The sequence below is a fragment of the Pristiophorus japonicus genome, unplaced genomic scaffold (genome assembly GCF_044704955.1).
Source record: "Pristiophorus japonicus isolate sPriJap1 unplaced genomic scaffold, sPriJap1.hap1 HAP1_SCAFFOLD_640, whole genome shotgun sequence".
Taxonomy (NCBI): Eukaryota; Metazoa; Chordata; class Chondrichthyes; family Pristiophoridae; genus Pristiophorus; species Pristiophorus japonicus.
The window spans coordinates 256,787-274,162 of NW_027254552.1; the positions used below are offsets into that span (position 1 = coordinate 256,787).

The following is a 17,376-nucleotide window of genomic DNA, read 5'->3' on the forward strand; positions in this document are numbered from 1 at the left end:
CCGCCCGCTCCCCATTACCCTTAATTCCCTTATTGGTTAAAAATCTATCTATCTGTGATTTGAATACATTCAATGAGCTAACCTCAACTGCTTCCTTGGGCAGAGAATTCCACAGATTCACAATCCTCTGGGAGAAGAAATTCCTTCTCAACTCGGTTTTAATTGGCTCCCCCGTATTTTGAGGCTGTGCCCCCTAGTTCTATTCTCCCCGACCCATGGAAACAACCTCCCTGCCTCTATCTTGTCTATCCCTTTCATTATTTTAAATGTTTCTATAAGATCACCCCTCATCCTTCTGAACTCCAATGAGTAAAGACCCAGTCTACTCAATCTATCATCATAAGGTAACCCCCTCATCTCCGGAATCAGCCTAGAGAATCGTCTCTGTACCTCCTCCAAAGCTAGTATATCCTTCCTTAAGTAAGGTGACCAAAACTGGCAACCAGTTCTCAATCCCCTATCCCATGTGCTTTAACTTTGCTCATTAATCTCTTGTGTGAGACCTTGTCGAAAGCCTTCTGAAAGTCCAAATACACCACATCAACTGGTTCTCCCTTGTCCACTCTACTGGAAACATCCTCAAAAAATTCCAGAAGATTTGTCAAGCATGATCTCCCTTTCACAAATCCATGCTGACTTGGACCTATCATGTCACCTCTTTCCAAATGCGCTGCTATGACATCCTTAATAATTGATTCCATCATTTTACCCACTACTGATGTCAGGCTGTCTGGTCTATAATTCCCTGTTTTATCTCTCCCTTTTTTAAAAAAAAGTGGGGTTACATTGGCTACCCACCACTCCATAGGAACTGATCCAGTGTCTATGGAATGTTGGAAAATGACTGTCAATGCACCCGCTATTTCCAAGGCCACCTCCTTAAGTACTCTGGGATGCAGACCATCAGGCCCTGGGGATTTATCGGCCTTCAATCCCATCAATTTCCCCAACACAATTTCCCGACTAATAAGGATTTCTCTCAGTTCTTCTTCCTTACTAGACCCTCTGACCTCTCTTATATCCGGAAGGTTGTTTGTGTCCTCCTTAGTGAATACCGAATCAAAGTACTTGTTCAATCTGTCTGCCATTTCTTTGTTCCCAGTTATGACTTCCCCTGATTCTGACTGCAGGGGACCTACATTTGTCTTTACTAACCTTTTTCTCTTTACATATCTATCGAAGCTTTTGCAGTCCATTTTAATGTTCCCTGCAAGCTTCCTCTCGTACTCTATTTTCCCTGCCCGAATCAAACCCTTTGTCTTCCTCTGCTGAGTTCTAAATTTCTCCCAATCCCCGGGTTCGCAGCTATTTCTGGCCAATTTGTATGCCTCTTCCTTGGCTTTAATACTATCCCTGATTTCCCTTGATAGCCACAGTTGAGCCACCTTCCCTTTTTTATTTTTACGCCAGACAGGAATGTACAATTGTAGCTCATCCATGCGGTCTCTAAATGTCTGCCATTGCCCATCCACTGTCAACCCTTACAGCACGGAAGGAGGCCACTTCGGCCCATCGTGTCCGCGCCGGCCAACAAGAGGCTATCCAGCGGAATCCCACTTTTCAGCTCTAGGTCCGTAATCCTGCAGGTTACGGCACTTCAAGTGCACATCCAAGTAGTTTTAAATGTGGTGAGGGATTCTGCCTCTACCACCCTTTCAGGCAGTGAGTTCCAGACCCCACCACCCTCCGCATGAAGACATTTCCCCTCTAAATCTTCGACCAATTACTTTAAATTTATGCCCTCTGTGCTAAGGGAAATAGGCCCTTTACGGCACAGAAAGTACGGCATATTTCAGGTGAAGGTAATACAGAAACAGCTAATGTAGTTACAGCAGTGACCGATAAGAAAGGTGTTGTATTAAACGGTGAGCGGAAGGACAGTGAGGGTCTCTTGCCCTCAAAGAAGGACTCCCAGGTCCTGATCAGAAGTGACCCTCAGGCAATCTCGGTGATAAACCGGTTAATGTCTCTCGAACATGTAGAAATCTAGATCGACAGCGACTTTGCTGTTCAGATTATTGATAGGAAAACACGTGAATGAACCTTCCTCACAAGACCGTCCGTCAGTAACCATTTTTGCCTGAGAGCAGAATAGAAACATAAAGAACAGAGTATAAATCGGGAGGGGATGTAATCGATGACTTAGAATTTGAGATTGTGGCGAGCAATAAATTTGATTGGTCTCTTTAAACATCCAATCAGAGAGATACAGAACAATAGAAATTGACAACGCAGCCCACGAACCAATCACAGTCATTGCCTTCACGCATCCCTCATTAGCATCGGGCTGTGGGCGGAGTGTGGGGCTGCCTATATAATGCGAGCTCCGAGCTGAGTTTCCTTCATAATTGTGCCTGACTGAACAAGACGATGCCTGAGGAAAAGAAACAAATTGCCAAGAAAGGCGCTAAGAAAGTAATCAAGAAAACACCACCGAAGGGCGGCAAGAAGCGCAGAAAGTCGAGGAAGGAGAGTTACTCCATCTACATCTACAAAGTGATGAAGCAGGTTCACCCAGACACCGGCATCTCCTCCAAGGCCATGGGCATCATGAACTCGTTTGTGAACGATATTTTCGAGCGCATCGCGGGTGAGGCTTCCCGCCTGGCCCATTACAACAAGCGCCGCACCATCAGCTCCCGGGAGATCCAGACCGCCGTGCGCCTGCTGCTGCCCGGGGAGCTGGCCAAGCACGCCGTGTCGGAAGGGACAAAGGCGGTGACCAAGTACACCAGCTCCAAGTAAAACTCCACGCTGTCCTGACAGAACAAACCCCAAACACAACGGCTCTTTTAAGAGCCACCCACAACATCGTTGAAAGAGCTGCACAAACGCGTCATCCTTTAAACTTAATTTACTGTAGTTATTGCCTGAGCAAGTGTGTTTGACAACCTTTAAAGATCCAGCTGTAGATTTAGATTTGAATTCTCAGTTAAGCGGTTTTACTGTCCAGTTCAACCTTAGCTTCGCTGATGAATTTCCCTCCCAGTAAACTACACACACTGTCCCTGGTCGCCTGCCGACGAATTATGATCTTGTTTTAGGGGGTGAGACTCAGACTTTAGTCACCTCATTCTCTCTCTTTATAGTTTAAAATAAAGTTGTAGTTCGGGGTCAATCTGCTTATTAACCGAGACTCCGTGTGTAACAAGCCAGAATGGGAGTTCTTCCAGAGACCAGAACGGGGGCAGTTTGAACACTCTGTCCCTCTTTTCTCACAGAAGGACTCCCAGTTCTGGTCTCACTCCCGCCTGTGCGGAGGATCGATCACCATCTGTGATTCCCAAATTGCACAAAGATTGAGCTGGAATGTGTCCCGTTACGGAAAATTCCCGCCCATTACATACTGTTTGAAACTGAACCCGAATTTAATCCTGATTGTAACATCCTGGAATTTGCAAGGTAATATAGAATAAGACAGAAGGAATTAAAACTCTTTGACTAATGATGAATTTATTAATATAATCCGCACTTGTAAAAATTATTGGCGGGCTTTTTGAAATTGAAAATTCGTCAAAGATCGGACTGTTAACAATAATTTTCGCCCTCTTTTCATTGGCGGACTAAAAAGACGGTGATTGGTCATCAGAAATGACCAATCACAAGTTCACTCCCTGCATCCCTCCAGGATGTATAAGAAGGGCAGATGTGGGAGGAGCTTGTCATTCTTTCTCTGAACTTGTGGATTGTGGAAATGTGTGGAAGAGGAAAAAGCGGCGGAAAAGCTCGGGCCTAGGCCAAGTCTCGCTCCTCCCGGGCCGGATTGCAGTTCCCTGTTGGCCGTGTTCACAGGCTTCTGCGAAAGGGGAACTACGCTGAGTGTGTGGGTGCCGGAGCCCCGGTCTACATGGCTGCTGTGCTCGAGTATCTGACCGCTGAAATCCTGGAGCTGGCCGGCAACGCGGCCCGCGACAACAAGAAGACCCGTATCATCCCCAGGCACCTGCAGCTGGCCATCCGCAACGAGAGGAGCTCAACCAGCTGCTGGGAAAGGTGACCATCGCTCAGGGCGGGGTGCTGCCTAATATCCAGGCTGTGCTGCTGCCCAAGAAAACCACCACTTCGTCCAAGAGCAAGTAAAGCGGACAGGATTTAATCTAATAACCCAAAGACTCTTTTTAGAACCACCCACAGTATCTGTGAAAGGGCTGGTTACTGGTCTATGGATTATAATTGTTCGAGATCTAATTTAACAGATTGAATCTCTGGCAATCAAGCTGCGAATTTCCTGATCAGAAATGAGGCTAAAACATTTTCAGTATAAGCGAATGCATTGAACCATGCAGAATTTTACCCTTTAAATTTGCATACAGGAATGACCCAGAATTACAGCTCTGGTCATTTTAAAATATTCCAAATAGTATCCCACCTGTCACCGCATTAAGAGCTGGGTTTAAAGGCAGGATTCAGACTTCGTGCTCTCTCCTGAAAATCTATCCCGGTCTGTGGATAATTTACTTATTCCTACCCACGTTGAGCAGGTGCAATCAGTATATGGGACACCTCGACCAAACCCACACAGTTAGATAGTCACCTCCTGCACTGTATAAACCCTCAGTTACAGTAACACTACATGACCCATACAGTCAGATATTCACCTCCTGCACTGTATAAACCCCCAGTTACAGTAACACTACAAGACCCACACAGTCAGATATTCACCTCCTGCACTGTATAAACCCCCAGTTACAGTAACACTATAAGACCCACACAGTCAGATATTCACCACCTGCACTGTATAAACCCCCAGTTACAGTAACACTATAAGACCCACACAGTCAGATATTCACCACCTGCACTGTATAAACCCCCAGTTACAGTAACACTATAAGACCCACACAGTCAGATATTCACCTCCTGCACTGTATAAACCCCCAGTTACAGTAACACTACAAGACCTGCATGGTGTGTGCATAGGCCAGTTTACCTGGTGCCGGTCGCAGCTCTTTCCTTTGCTGATTTGATGGCTCTGAAAAGAGCCGTTGTTGCACTTGGTGCTGAAGCTTCGAGCCGGGGCAGGGGGAGTCTCGGCGCGCTCCCCACGGATGCAGCGGTCCAGTTGGATGTGTTTGGGCATGATGGTGACTCGCTTGGCGTGGATGGCCTCAAAGAGCCCCACCAGGTAAGCCTCGCTGGCCTCCTGCAGGGCCATGACGGCCGAGCTCTGGAAGCGCAGGTCGGTCTTGAAGTCCTGAGCGATCTCCCACACCAGGCGCTGGAAGGGCAGTTTGCGGATCAGCTGCTCGGTGGATTTCTGGTAGCGGTGGATCCCCCTCAGAGCCACGGTGACGGGTCTGTAGCGATGAGACTTCTTCACTCCGCCTGTGGCCGGGGCGCTCTCCCGGGCCGCTTTGGTCGCCAGCTGATTGTGAGGAGCTTTCCCTCCGCTCGGTTTGCACTCTGTCTGCTTGGTCCTGGTTCACCAAGAGAAAAACAATGTGCACAGAATGATCCCAAATTGAGCATCTCAAAAGGTCAAGGCTCCCAGCTTTAAACATTCTCTGTCCTTGCCCCCCAGGTCCAGTTGCTTTGCTCAGATTCTGATAAAAGTAAATTGGGAAAAGTTCACTTTGATTTAAAGGCTGAATTATTGCAGAGAGCTGCGCATGCGGGGTTAAGCCCCGCCCCCTGTGTCGATTTCCAGGAAGCAGAAGGGCGCATGCGCCCTCCCTCCCCCAGCCCTGCCTGTGAGCGCCATTCACTCAGTGAGCAGAAGGAGATGGTTTAAACAGCCGGGAATGGAGACTCCGCGGCCCCGGGGTAAGGCAGCGAGCAGCAGCCTCCTTACAACAGCACATCGCTTTGGGAGAGTGTCCGCAGATGGGCTCAGAGATCGGCACTGAGTCCGGGGGAAGTTCAGGGGGATTCGGGGTCTGTGTGTAACAGGCGGAGTGGAGCAAGAACTGGTCTCAGTGCGTGGAGTGAGTGGGGGAAGGGAGAGGCCATTCTCGGGCTGTGTGTGGACAGCGTGTGTCCCGGGTAAGGGAGACAGAATGGGAAGGATCTGCTGTTTACAATCATTGCTGCTTTCTCCCTGCAAACCAGTAGTGAACGTTCCTGCTTTAGTTCCAGTCTCACCGTGTTTGTTGTCATTGGACAGCGAGCAGTGGAAGCAGAGCCGGACACTGAGGATTTATACAAGGACCATCTATTGCAGGCACCGGGTGAGAAATGTGAAGGACATGTTTTAAACAGCGGCTTATTGTTTTTGGTTGAACGGTTAGTGCCCTGGGAGAGGGGAGGAGCAAACTGAGCTGTGTAAAGATCCGTGCTCCATCGGGCAGTCCCATTCCTGAAGCAGGGGTTGGGTTGTGTCTGGATGTCAGTAAATTGCTGTAAATCTGCCTAACACACTTGGTGTGCAGAAGCTGGGTGCTACAATACTGCAGTCGAGTCAGACACAAACTGTTTGTATCGCTGGCTTCCCTTTGTGAATGTTCATAACGAATATTAATTGAACGATTACATTCATCATTTAGTATTTTCTACCTCTCCTGTTCTTGAATGATCAGAGATACATTTTCTTCCTCCAGGTAAGTAATTGAAGGAACCGGAACAAATGTGAAGTTTGCTCCACCTGAGACATAAGGAACAGTGCAACCGGCTCCTTGTCACACACAGTAAGTACGGTATCACTCACAGAGTGCAAATACACAGAGAGATAAGAACATAAGAAATAGGAGCAGGAGCAGGCCATATGGCCCCTCGAGCATGCTCCGCCATTTAATACAATCTTGGCTGATCTGATCCTGGACTCCGGTCCACTTCCCTGCCCGCTCCTCATAACCCCTTATTCCCTTATCGGTTAAGAAACTGTCTATTTCTGCTTAAATATATTCAATGTCCTAGTTTCCACAGTTGTCTGAGGCAGTGAATCCACAGATTTACAACCCTCGGAGAAAATAATTTTCTCCTTATCTCTGTTTTAAATGGGCGGCCCCTTATTCTAAGATTATGCCCCATAGTTCTAGTCTTCCCCCATCAGTGGAAACATTCTCTCTGCATCCACCTTGTCAAGCCCACTCATGATCTTATATGTTTCGATAAGATCACCTCTCAATCTTCTGAATTCCAATGAGTAGAGGCCCAACCAACTCAACCTTTCCTCCGAAGTCAACCCCCTCATCTCCGGAAATAACCAAGTGAACCTTCTATGAACTGCCTCCAAAGCAAGTATATCCTTTTGTAAATATGGAAACTAAAACTGCATGCAGTATTCCAGGTGTGGTCTCACCAATACCCTGTGCAACTGTAGCAAGACAATAGTTGGGTTCCCAGCACTGAAACCTGCGGCACCCCACTAGTTACTGATTGCCAACCCGAGAATGAACCATTTATCCTGACTTTCTGTTTTCTGTTCATTAGCCAATCCTTTATATCAGCCATGCTGATATAATACCCCCAACCCCGTGAACTTTTATCTTGTGCAGTAACCTTTTATGTGGCACCTTGTCAAATGACTTCTGGAAGTCCAAATACACCACATTCACTGGATTTTATCCACCTTCTTCATTACATCCTCCTTCTTCATTACATCCTCAAAGAATTCCAACAAATTTATCAAACATGACTTCCCCTTCATAAATCCATGCTGTCTCTACCTGACTGAATTATGCATTTCAAAATGTTATGCTACTGCTTCTTTAATAATGGACTCCAACATTTTCCCAACCACAGATGTTAGGCTAACTGGTCTATAGTTTCCTGCTTTTTGTCTGCCTCTTTTTTTTTAAATAGGGGTGTTACAGTTTCAGTTTTCTAATCTGTTGGGACCTCCCAAGAATCCAGGGATTTTTGGTAAATTACAACCAGTGCATCCACTACTCCTCTTAAGGCCCAAGGATGCAAGCCATCAGGTCCAGGGGATTTATCTGCCTTTAGTCCCATTATCTTACTGAGTACCACCTTCTTAGTGATTGTGTAAAGTTCCTACCACCCCATAGCCCCTTGACAATTCACCTTTGGGATATTGTTAGTGTCCTCTACTGTAAAGACTAATACAAAATATTTGTTTAGAGTTTCTGTCATCTCCATGTTCCCCATTACTAATTCCCCGGTCCCGTCCTCTAAGGGACCAATGTTTACTTTAGCCACTCTTTACCTTTTTATATACCTATCAAAAGTTTTGCTATCTGTTTTTATATTTTGTGCTAGTTTACTTTCATAGTCTATTCTCCCTTTCTTAATCATTTTTTTAGTAATTCTTTGCTGATTATCAATTCCACACTCACAGACGGCAGAAGTAGTCAGTCCTGCAATGATCCCAATTTGCAGATATACATTTTCAATCCAGCAATCAAACAGAGCAGGAGAGACAGAAGTTGTTAACATTTCACCACAACTCAATACCATTCACAGGTGGATCCATCAATCCCAGTCCAAAAACACACCCATTATCAGCTGGAAAGCCACTATGCTAATCTCACAATTGTGCAGCCTTAGTGACAAATCAAATATCAGAGAGAATAGACAAATAGTATCTGAAAGATAGAGAATAAAACCACATCATATACCCCAGATTGGAGACTTATCTACACATTACATACCCATCCAAAAGTCTCAGGAAGATTCAGACTGAGAGATACAGAATGAATCCCACAATCACTAACAGTACCAGAGACTGAAAAATGCAGAATGTATCCCACACTCACACAGTACCACAGATGGATAGAGACAAAATCAATCCTACACTCACACAATACTTGAGACTGAACGATACTCAATGAATCCCAGACTCTCACACCGTACCAGAGACTGAGCTACAGAATGAATCCCATACTCTCACACAGTACCAGAGACTGAGAGCTACAGAATGAATCCCATACTCTCACACCGTACCAGAGATTGAGAGCTACAGAATGAATCCTATACTCTCACAAAGTACCAGAGACTCAGAGCTACAGAATGAATCCCATACTCACACACCGTACCAGAGACTGAGAGATACAGAATGAGCCCACGTTAATAAACTATACCAGAAGCTGACAGACATTGAACAAATTCAACACATACATTAAGTGGCAAATAACAACTAAAGCATGATTAACCCCACATTCAACTATTTAAATCTATATTAATGACTTGGATGAAGGGACTGAGTGTAATGCAGCCAAGTTTGTTGTTGATACAAATATGGGTGGGAAAGCAAATTGTGAGGAGGACACACAAAATCTGCAAAGGGATATAGACAAGCGAAGTGAGTGGGCAAAAATTTGGCAGATTGAGTATAATGTGGGAAAATGTGAGGTTATCCACTTTGGCTGGTTACAAATTTACAATTGGTAGTTTTTGACCAATATCGACTCCCACAGGGAGGGATAATTCTGCAATAAGGAAGGAACTGGGCAAGATTTGAAATGTTTTAACAAAGGATTCGAGGGACTCTTGCATTTTGGATCTTTATTTTGTCCACTCGAGGAGTTAGATAATAGACTTTCTCCTGTGAATATAGAGCTGTAATATTAGGCCATGATCTGTTTACTTGTTCATCTTCTGTTCAATACATTTGCTGAGTAAATTGAAAACCAGATTTGCAGGCGTGATGCTCTATTCACACATCGAAGGTGAGGGAATGCTGTGGGGCACACGTTAAGTCCAGTAGCTGAAAGCAATTAACATACTGGGTTAAATGATTCCGGGCATGTGAAGAAACGTTGCATAGAAACTAGAATTGTCTGTTGTGAATTTCTATCTTGTACTTACAGTGATGACTTTTGTAAACTCATTTTACAGGGTATTAGAAGAGGAGGATTTACAGATGAGAAACTCAAACCAAACATCACATCAAGATCTGACAGAGTCACTCAAGTCATCAGGACCAGAATATCATCGGCTTTTGAATGTGGAAGGAGAAATGTTTGTTTGTTCTGTCTGTGGGAGAGGATTTCAAACATCAGTGTGACTGGATAATCACCGAGACACACACACCCGAGTGAGAGTGTTTCAGTGCATTGACTGTGGAAAGAGCTTTAATCAGTTACAAATCCTGAAAAAACATCGCACCATTCACAGCGGGGAGAAACTGTACACTAGTTCTTTGTGTGGATGAGGCTTCAACTGATCATCCAACCTGGAGAGACACATGGACATCCGCACCATGGAGAAACCGTGGAAATGTGAGGGCTGTGGGAAGAGATTCAATTACCCATCCCAGCTGGAAACTCATCAACGATTTCACACTGCGGAGAGGCCATTCACCTGCTGTGTGTGAGAAGGGATTTGCTCAGTTATCCAACCTGCTGAATCACCAGCGAGTTCACACCGGGGAGAGGCCGTTCACCTGCTCCGTTTTTGGGAAGGGATTCACTCTGTTCGTCTGTCTCCAGATACACCAGCGAGTTCACACTGAGAAGAGGCCGTTCAGCTGCTCTGTCTGTGGGAAGAGATTCACTCTATTTGTCTGTCTCCAGATACACCAGCGAGTTCACACTGAGAAGAGGCCGTTCAGCTGCTCTGTCTGTGGGAAGAGATTCACTCAGTCATCCCACTTGCTGGTACACAACAAGCGAGTTCACACGAAGGAGAGACCGTTTCCTTGCTCCGTGTGTGCGAAGGGATTCACTGTATCATCCGACCGCCTGAAACACCAACAAGTTCACAACTGACTGCAGGGGTTGGATTCTGCTGTTAATTACACCCAAGACAGAACTATGTTAATTCTGGAAATTGGGATTTGTCTCTGACTGTAACTGGGCTATAGTTTGATAATCTGTATAAATGTCAAATAAATCAATCAGCTTTCTTTTAAACACCGTGGGCCTAGTCCTTGATACCTCAATGACAAGACAAGCTGATTGAGGACTTGTTACGAACTGGGTGGAATCCAGCTTAGAACAGAGTTCCCACAACTTTTTAAAAGATGAATCTACAAGACATCCAAGTCTGACATTCGATTTCAAATTATGGGAAATATTCTGATAATCTGTTACTGTCATGGGGCAAAGCAGCATTGTTACTTTAACATCAGTTTAATCAAACTCAATGGGCAATCTGATCTCCAAAGGGAAATGTCTTCTTAAAGCCGATGGTGTCGGCAGTTCTGCAGCTCCTTTCTCACTGTGAGTTCATTCTTTATTTCTTCATTCATTCTCGGGATGTGGGCGAGCCAGGTCGGCATTTATTGCCCATCCTTAATTGCCCCTTTAGAAGGTGGTGGTGAGCCGCTGCCTTCTTGAACCATGCTGCAGTCTATGTGCTGAGGTCAGGCTGGTGTGTGACTTGGAGGGGAACTTGGAGGTGCTGGTCTTTCCATGGACCTGCTGTCCTTGTCCTTCTACATGGTGGAGATTATAGGTTTAGAAGGTGCAGTCGCAGAAGCCTTGTTGACTTGCTGCTGTTGATGGTGACACAGTGGTCCTCATGTTTTTAATCCAAGACAGGCCTCAGCCCAGTCATTTGTTCCCAATCTTGATGCAGTGGTTCAAGAGATGACAGGTATCTGGAGCAGTATCGAGAGGTGCTGGGTATCAGGAGCAGTATCTGGGATGGGTGGGACAGTAAGCTGTGCCGAGAACACAAAGCATCTGCAAAAGGATATGGACAAGTTAAGAGAGTGGGCAATAAGGTGGCAGATGGAGAATAATGTGGGGGACTGTGAGGTTATTCACTTTAGTAGGAAGGACAGAAAAACTGAATGTTTTAAGTTGTGAGAAAATGTTAAATGTTGGGTGTTCCGAGAGGCTTGGGTGTCCTCGTACAGGAAACACACAGTTGGCATGCAGGTACAGCAAGCAATTAGGAAGGTGAATGGCATGTTGGCCTTTATTGCAAGGGGTTTGGAGTACAAGAGTGAGAAAGTCTTACTACAATTGTACAGGGCTTTGGTGAGGCCACAGAGGCGGTCCAACTAAGGTTCACCAGATTGATCCCTGGGATGAGAGGGTTGTTCTATGAGGAGAGATTGAGTAGATTATACTCTCTGGAGTTTAGAAGAATGAGAGAGGATCTCATTGAAAAATATTAGATTCTGAGGGGGATTGACAGGGTAGATGCTGAGAGGTTGCTTCCCCTGGCTGGAGAATTCAGATATAGGGGGCATAGTGTCAGGATAAGGGGTATGCCTTTTCAGACCAAGTTGAGGAGGAATGTCTTCACTCAGAGGGTTGTGAATCTTGGGAATTCTCTACCTAAAAGGACTGTGGATGCCGAGTCATTGAGTATATCCAAGGCTAAGATAGATAGATTTATGGACTCTAGGTGAATCACGGGACTATGGGGAACAGGCCTGAAAGTAGAATTGAGGTCGATGATAATCCATGATCTTATCGAGTGACAGAGCAGGCTCCAAGTGCTTCCAATTCTTATGCTCTTCTGTTCTTAACTAGTTTCCAGAGACTAAAGGGTGTGTAACCAGAGGACACAGTTTTAACTAGCGAAAGAATCAGAGGCGAAATGAGGAAAGTAAGTACGCAGTGAGCTGTTATGATCTGGAATACACGGCCTGAAAGGGTGCCAGGAGCAGATTCAGTAATAAGTTTCTAAAGGGAATTGAGTAAATACTTGAATTGGAAAAAATGCAGGGCTATTGGGAAAGAGTAGGGGGAATGGGACTAATTGGGATATTGGGAAGGAGCAGGGGGAGTGGGACTAATTGGGATATTGGGAAGGAGCAGGGGGAGTAGGACTAATTGGGATATTGGGAAGGAGCAGGTGGAGTGGGATAATTGGTTAGATCTTTCACATGAGTTCCAGCACAGGCACAAGTGGGCTGGATGTACACAATCTGAAATGTATCATTCTTCGACTCTGTGATTCAGTAACTACATCATGTCTCTGTTTATATTACACTACACCCTGTCTCTGTTCATATTATACTAGACCCTGTCTCTGTTTATATTACACTAGACCCTGTCTCTGTTTATATTACACTAGACCCTGTCTCTGTTTATATTAACTCAACCCTGTCTCTATTTATATTACACTAGACCCTGTCTCTGTTTATATTACACGAGACCCTGTCTCTGTTTATATTACACAAGACCCTGTGTCTGTTTATATTACACTAGGCCCTGTCTCTGTTTAGATTACACTAGACCCTGTCTCTGTTTATATTACACTACGCCCTGTCTCTGTTTATATTACACTGGGCCCTGTCTATGTTTATATTACACTAGACCCTGTCTCTGTTTATATTACACTAGACCCTGTCTCTGTTTATATTTCTCTCGAACCTGTCTCTGTTTATATTAAACTAGATCCTGTCTCTGTTTATATTACACTAGACCCTGTCTCTGTTTATATTACACTAGACCCTGTCTCTGTTTATATTACACGATACCCTGTCTCTGTTTATATTACACTAGGCCCTGTCTCTGTTTATATTACACTAGACCCTGTCTCTGTTTATATTACACCAGACCCTGTCTTTGTTTCTTTTTCACTAGATCCTGTCTCTGATTATATTACACTAGACCCTGTCTCTGTTTATATTACACTAGGCCCTGTCTCTGTTTATATTACACTAGACCCCGCCTCTGTTTATATTACACTAGACCCTGTCTCTGTTTATATTACACTAGACCCTGTCTCTGTTTATATCACACTAGACCCTGTCTCTGTTTATATCACACTACACCCTGTCTCTGTTTATATCACACTATACCCTGTCTCTGTTTATATTACACTAGACCCTGTCTCTGTTTATATTACACTAGACCCTGTCTCTGTTTATATTTCTCCCGACCCTGTCTCTGTTTATATTAAATTAGATCCTGTCTCTGTTTATATTACACTAGACCCTGTCTCTGTTTATATTACACTATACCTGTCTCTGTTTATATTACACTAGACCCTGTCTGTGTTTATATTACACTAGGCCCTGTCTCTGTTTATATTACACTACACCCTGTCTCTATTTATATTACACTATACCCTGTCTCTGTTTATATTACACTAGACCCTGTCTCTGTTTATATTACACTAGACCCTGTCTCTGCTTATATTACACGAGACCCTGTCTCTGTTTATATTACACGAGACCCTGTCTCTGTTTATATTACACTCGACCCTGTGTCTGTTTATATTACACTCGACCCTATCCCTGTTTATATTTCTCTCGACCCTGTCTCTGTTTATATTAAACTAGATCCTGTCTCTGTTTGTATTACACTAGAACCTGTCTCTGTTTATATTACACTAGGCCCTATCTCAGTTTATATTAAATTAGATCCTGTCTTTGTTTATATCACACTAGGCCCTGTCTCTGTTTATATTACACTAGGCCCTGTCTCTGTTTATATTACACTAGACCCTGTCTCTGTTTATATTACACTATACCCTGTCTCTGTTTATATTACACTAGACCCTGTCTGTGTTTATATTACACTAGACCCTGTCTCTGTTTATATTACACTAGACCCTGTCTCTGTTTATATTACACTACACCCTGTCTCTATTTATATTACACTAGGCCCTGTCTCTGTTTATATTACACTAGACCCTGTCTCTGTTTATATTACACTAGACCCTGTCTCTGTTTATATTACACTAGACCCTGTCTCTATTTATATTACACTAGGCCCTGTCTCAGTTTATATTATACTACACCCTGTCTCTATTTATATTACACTAGACCCTGTCTCTGTTTCTATTACACTAGACCCTGTCTCTGCTTATATTACACGAGACCCTGTCTCTGTTTATATTACACTAGACCCTGTGTCTGTTTATATTACACTCGACCCTATACCTGTTTATATTTTTCTCGACCCTGTCTCTGTTTATATTAAACTAGACCCTGTCTCTGTTTATATTACACTAGACCCTGTCTCTGTTTTTATAACACTAGACCCTGTCTCTGTTTATATTACACTGGACCCTGTCTCTGTTTATATTACACTAGACCCTGTCTGTGTTTATATTACACTAGGCCCTGTCTGTGTTTATATTACACTAGGCCCTGTCTCTGTTTATATTACACTAGACCCTGTCTATGTTTATATTACACTAGACCCTATCTCTGTTTATATTACACTAGACCCTGTCTCTGTTTATATTACACTAGACCCTGTCTCTGTTTATATTACACTAGACCCTGTCTATGTTTATATTACACTAGACCCTGTCTCTGTTTATATTACACTAGGCCCTGACTCTGTTTGTATTAAACTAGACCCTGTCTCTGTTTATATTCCACTCGACCCTGTCTCTGTTTATATTACACTAGACCCTGTCTGTGTTTATATTACACTATACCCTGTCTCTGTTTATATTACAATAGACCCTGTCTGTGTTTATATTACACTAGGCCCTGTCTCTGTTTATATTACATTACACCCTGTCTCTATTTATATTACACTAGACCCTGTCTCTGTTTATATTACACTAGACCCTGTCTCTGTTTATATTACACTAGACCCTGTCTCTGCTTATATTACACTAGACCCTGTCTCTGCTTATATTACACGAGACCCTGTCTCTGTTTATATTACACAAGACTCTGTCTCTGTTTATATTACACTAGACCCTGTCTCTGCTTATATTACACGAGACCCTGTCTCTGTTTATATTACACTAGACCCTGTGTCTGTTTATATTACACTAGACCCTGTCTCTGCTTATATTACACTAGGCCCTGACTCTGTTTGTATTAAACTAGACCCTGTCTCTGTTTATATTCCACTCGACCCTGTCTCTGTTTATATTTCTCTCGACCCTGTCTCTGTTTATATTACACAAGACTCTGTCTCTGTTTATATTACACTAGGCCCTGTCACTGTTTATAATACACTAGACCCTGTCTCTGTTTATATTACACTGGACCCTGTCTCTGTTAATATTGCACCACACTCTGTCTCTGTATTCCACTAGATCCTGTATCTGTTTACATCACTCTGGGCCCTGTAGCAGTTATTACTGCACTAGACCTTGTCTCTGTTTATATTACATGAGGCCCTAACTCATTTACTTGACACGATTCCCTTTCTCACTTTATATTACAATACAACCTCTCTCAGCTAATACTGAACCCGGTCTTGCATCTGTAAAATATAGAGACAGATGATAGATAGAGGAATTTATAAATATTGATAATCATAAAGATATGTATTTGCATGTGTGAAAGGATGCAATCATTTTGTTTTTTTACTTAGAAGCAGGTTTATTCTTGTTAATAGCTATCAGCAGCTGTGGGCAATGTCCTATTGATTTGGTATTGTGTGGGTAATATTTGTGTTGAGAGGATGGGGTGAATCTTGTAACAATCTCCCAGAGATGGACTGGGATTGAGGGACAGGACTGAAGGGGAGCAATTCACTTTGCCCTACTTAGTGGCACTCTGTGTGTTAAAGGTTACGAATTCACACTGTGTCCTGTGCCAACTGTTCACAGATTTTAATGCTAAGGATTGTTTTTCCTGCAGTGTTTTCCATTGAGCTTTGCCTGGCCCACTGATTGTGTCAGACAGAGCCTGGAACCGGGACCTTACAGCACCGCCGGATGGGCAGCCGCAGGGTCCTAATGTCCGCTGGGTTCACTAACTCTCATCTGGTTAAGAGAAACAACTGGGAAAAAAAGCACACACCTCACTCTATATATGTGGGGTGTGTGGGTGTACAAAGTACATCATAATGTTTGCAAGTGCATTCTGCAAAAATAAATGATTATCTTCACCAGTTATTTTTCACCATTTTATATCCTTTTATTCAGAATGTAATTGCAGATAGTTTAATATCATTCCCATTTATTGATAACCCATTGTCTTGTTTAGAAAGTGATGTCACACTGACCATTCCGTTACCAAGGTGACCATGTCTGTCCACAGTATTCAGTGGGAAAGGGGATTCAATCACACTGAGGATAATGAGCAGCCACACACTGGTCTCTGCACTGATCGCCTCACCATCACACACAATCTCCTGATATACACCTGGAGTGTGTGATGGTTGGTGTAAGTGATGGTAAAAATAAAACTACCTGTACGTGGCATGAAGTTAATAAACCTGTAATTCTCTGCCCGAATAGTTCCCTCATTTGAAAAGAATGAAACACTTTTTACTCTCGAGAGTGGGAGAGCTATAGTGGTAGGGGGTTCAATTGTAAGGGGAATAGATAGACGTTTCTGCGGCCGCACTCAAGACTCCAGGATGGTATGTTGCCTCCCTGGTGCAAAGGTCAAAGATGTCTCAGAGCGGCTGCAGGACATTTTGGAGGGGGGTGGGGGGTGAACAGCCAGTTGTCGTGGTGCATATAGGTACCAACGATATAGGAAAAAAATGGGATGAGGTCCTACAAGCTGAATTTATGGAGCTAGGAGTTAAATTTAAAAAGTAGGACCTCAAAGGTAGTAATCTCAGGATGGCTGCCAGTGCCATGTGTTAGTCAGAGCAGGATAGCTCAGATGAATACGTGGCTTGAAGAGTGGTGCAGAAGGGAGGGATT

At 43.9% G+C, this 17,376-nt stretch overlaps 1 long non-coding RNA gene across 3 annotated transcripts; it reads left to right on the forward strand.

Annotated features, from left to right (window-relative positions):
• The first annotated feature begins 5,664 nt into the window (after window positions 1-5,664).
• On the forward strand, window positions 5,665-16,934 carry LOC139255832 (uncharacterized). Of its 3 annotated transcripts, none has more exons than XR_011592136.1 (4): window positions 5,665-5,760; window positions 6,534-6,620; window positions 9,733-11,057; window positions 16,358-16,934. It is a non-coding gene; the product is annotated as an uncharacterized lncRNA (long non-coding RNA). The 3 variants fall into 3 exon arrangements; XR_011592134.1 differs by lacking the exon at window positions 5,665-5,760 and adding an exon at window positions 5,791-6,164; XR_011592135.1 differs by lacking the exons at window positions 5,665-5,760; window positions 16,358-16,934 and adding an exon at window positions 5,780-6,164 and having other exon boundaries at window positions 9,733-10,748.
• The last annotated feature ends 442 nt before the right edge of the window (window positions 16,935-17,376 follow it).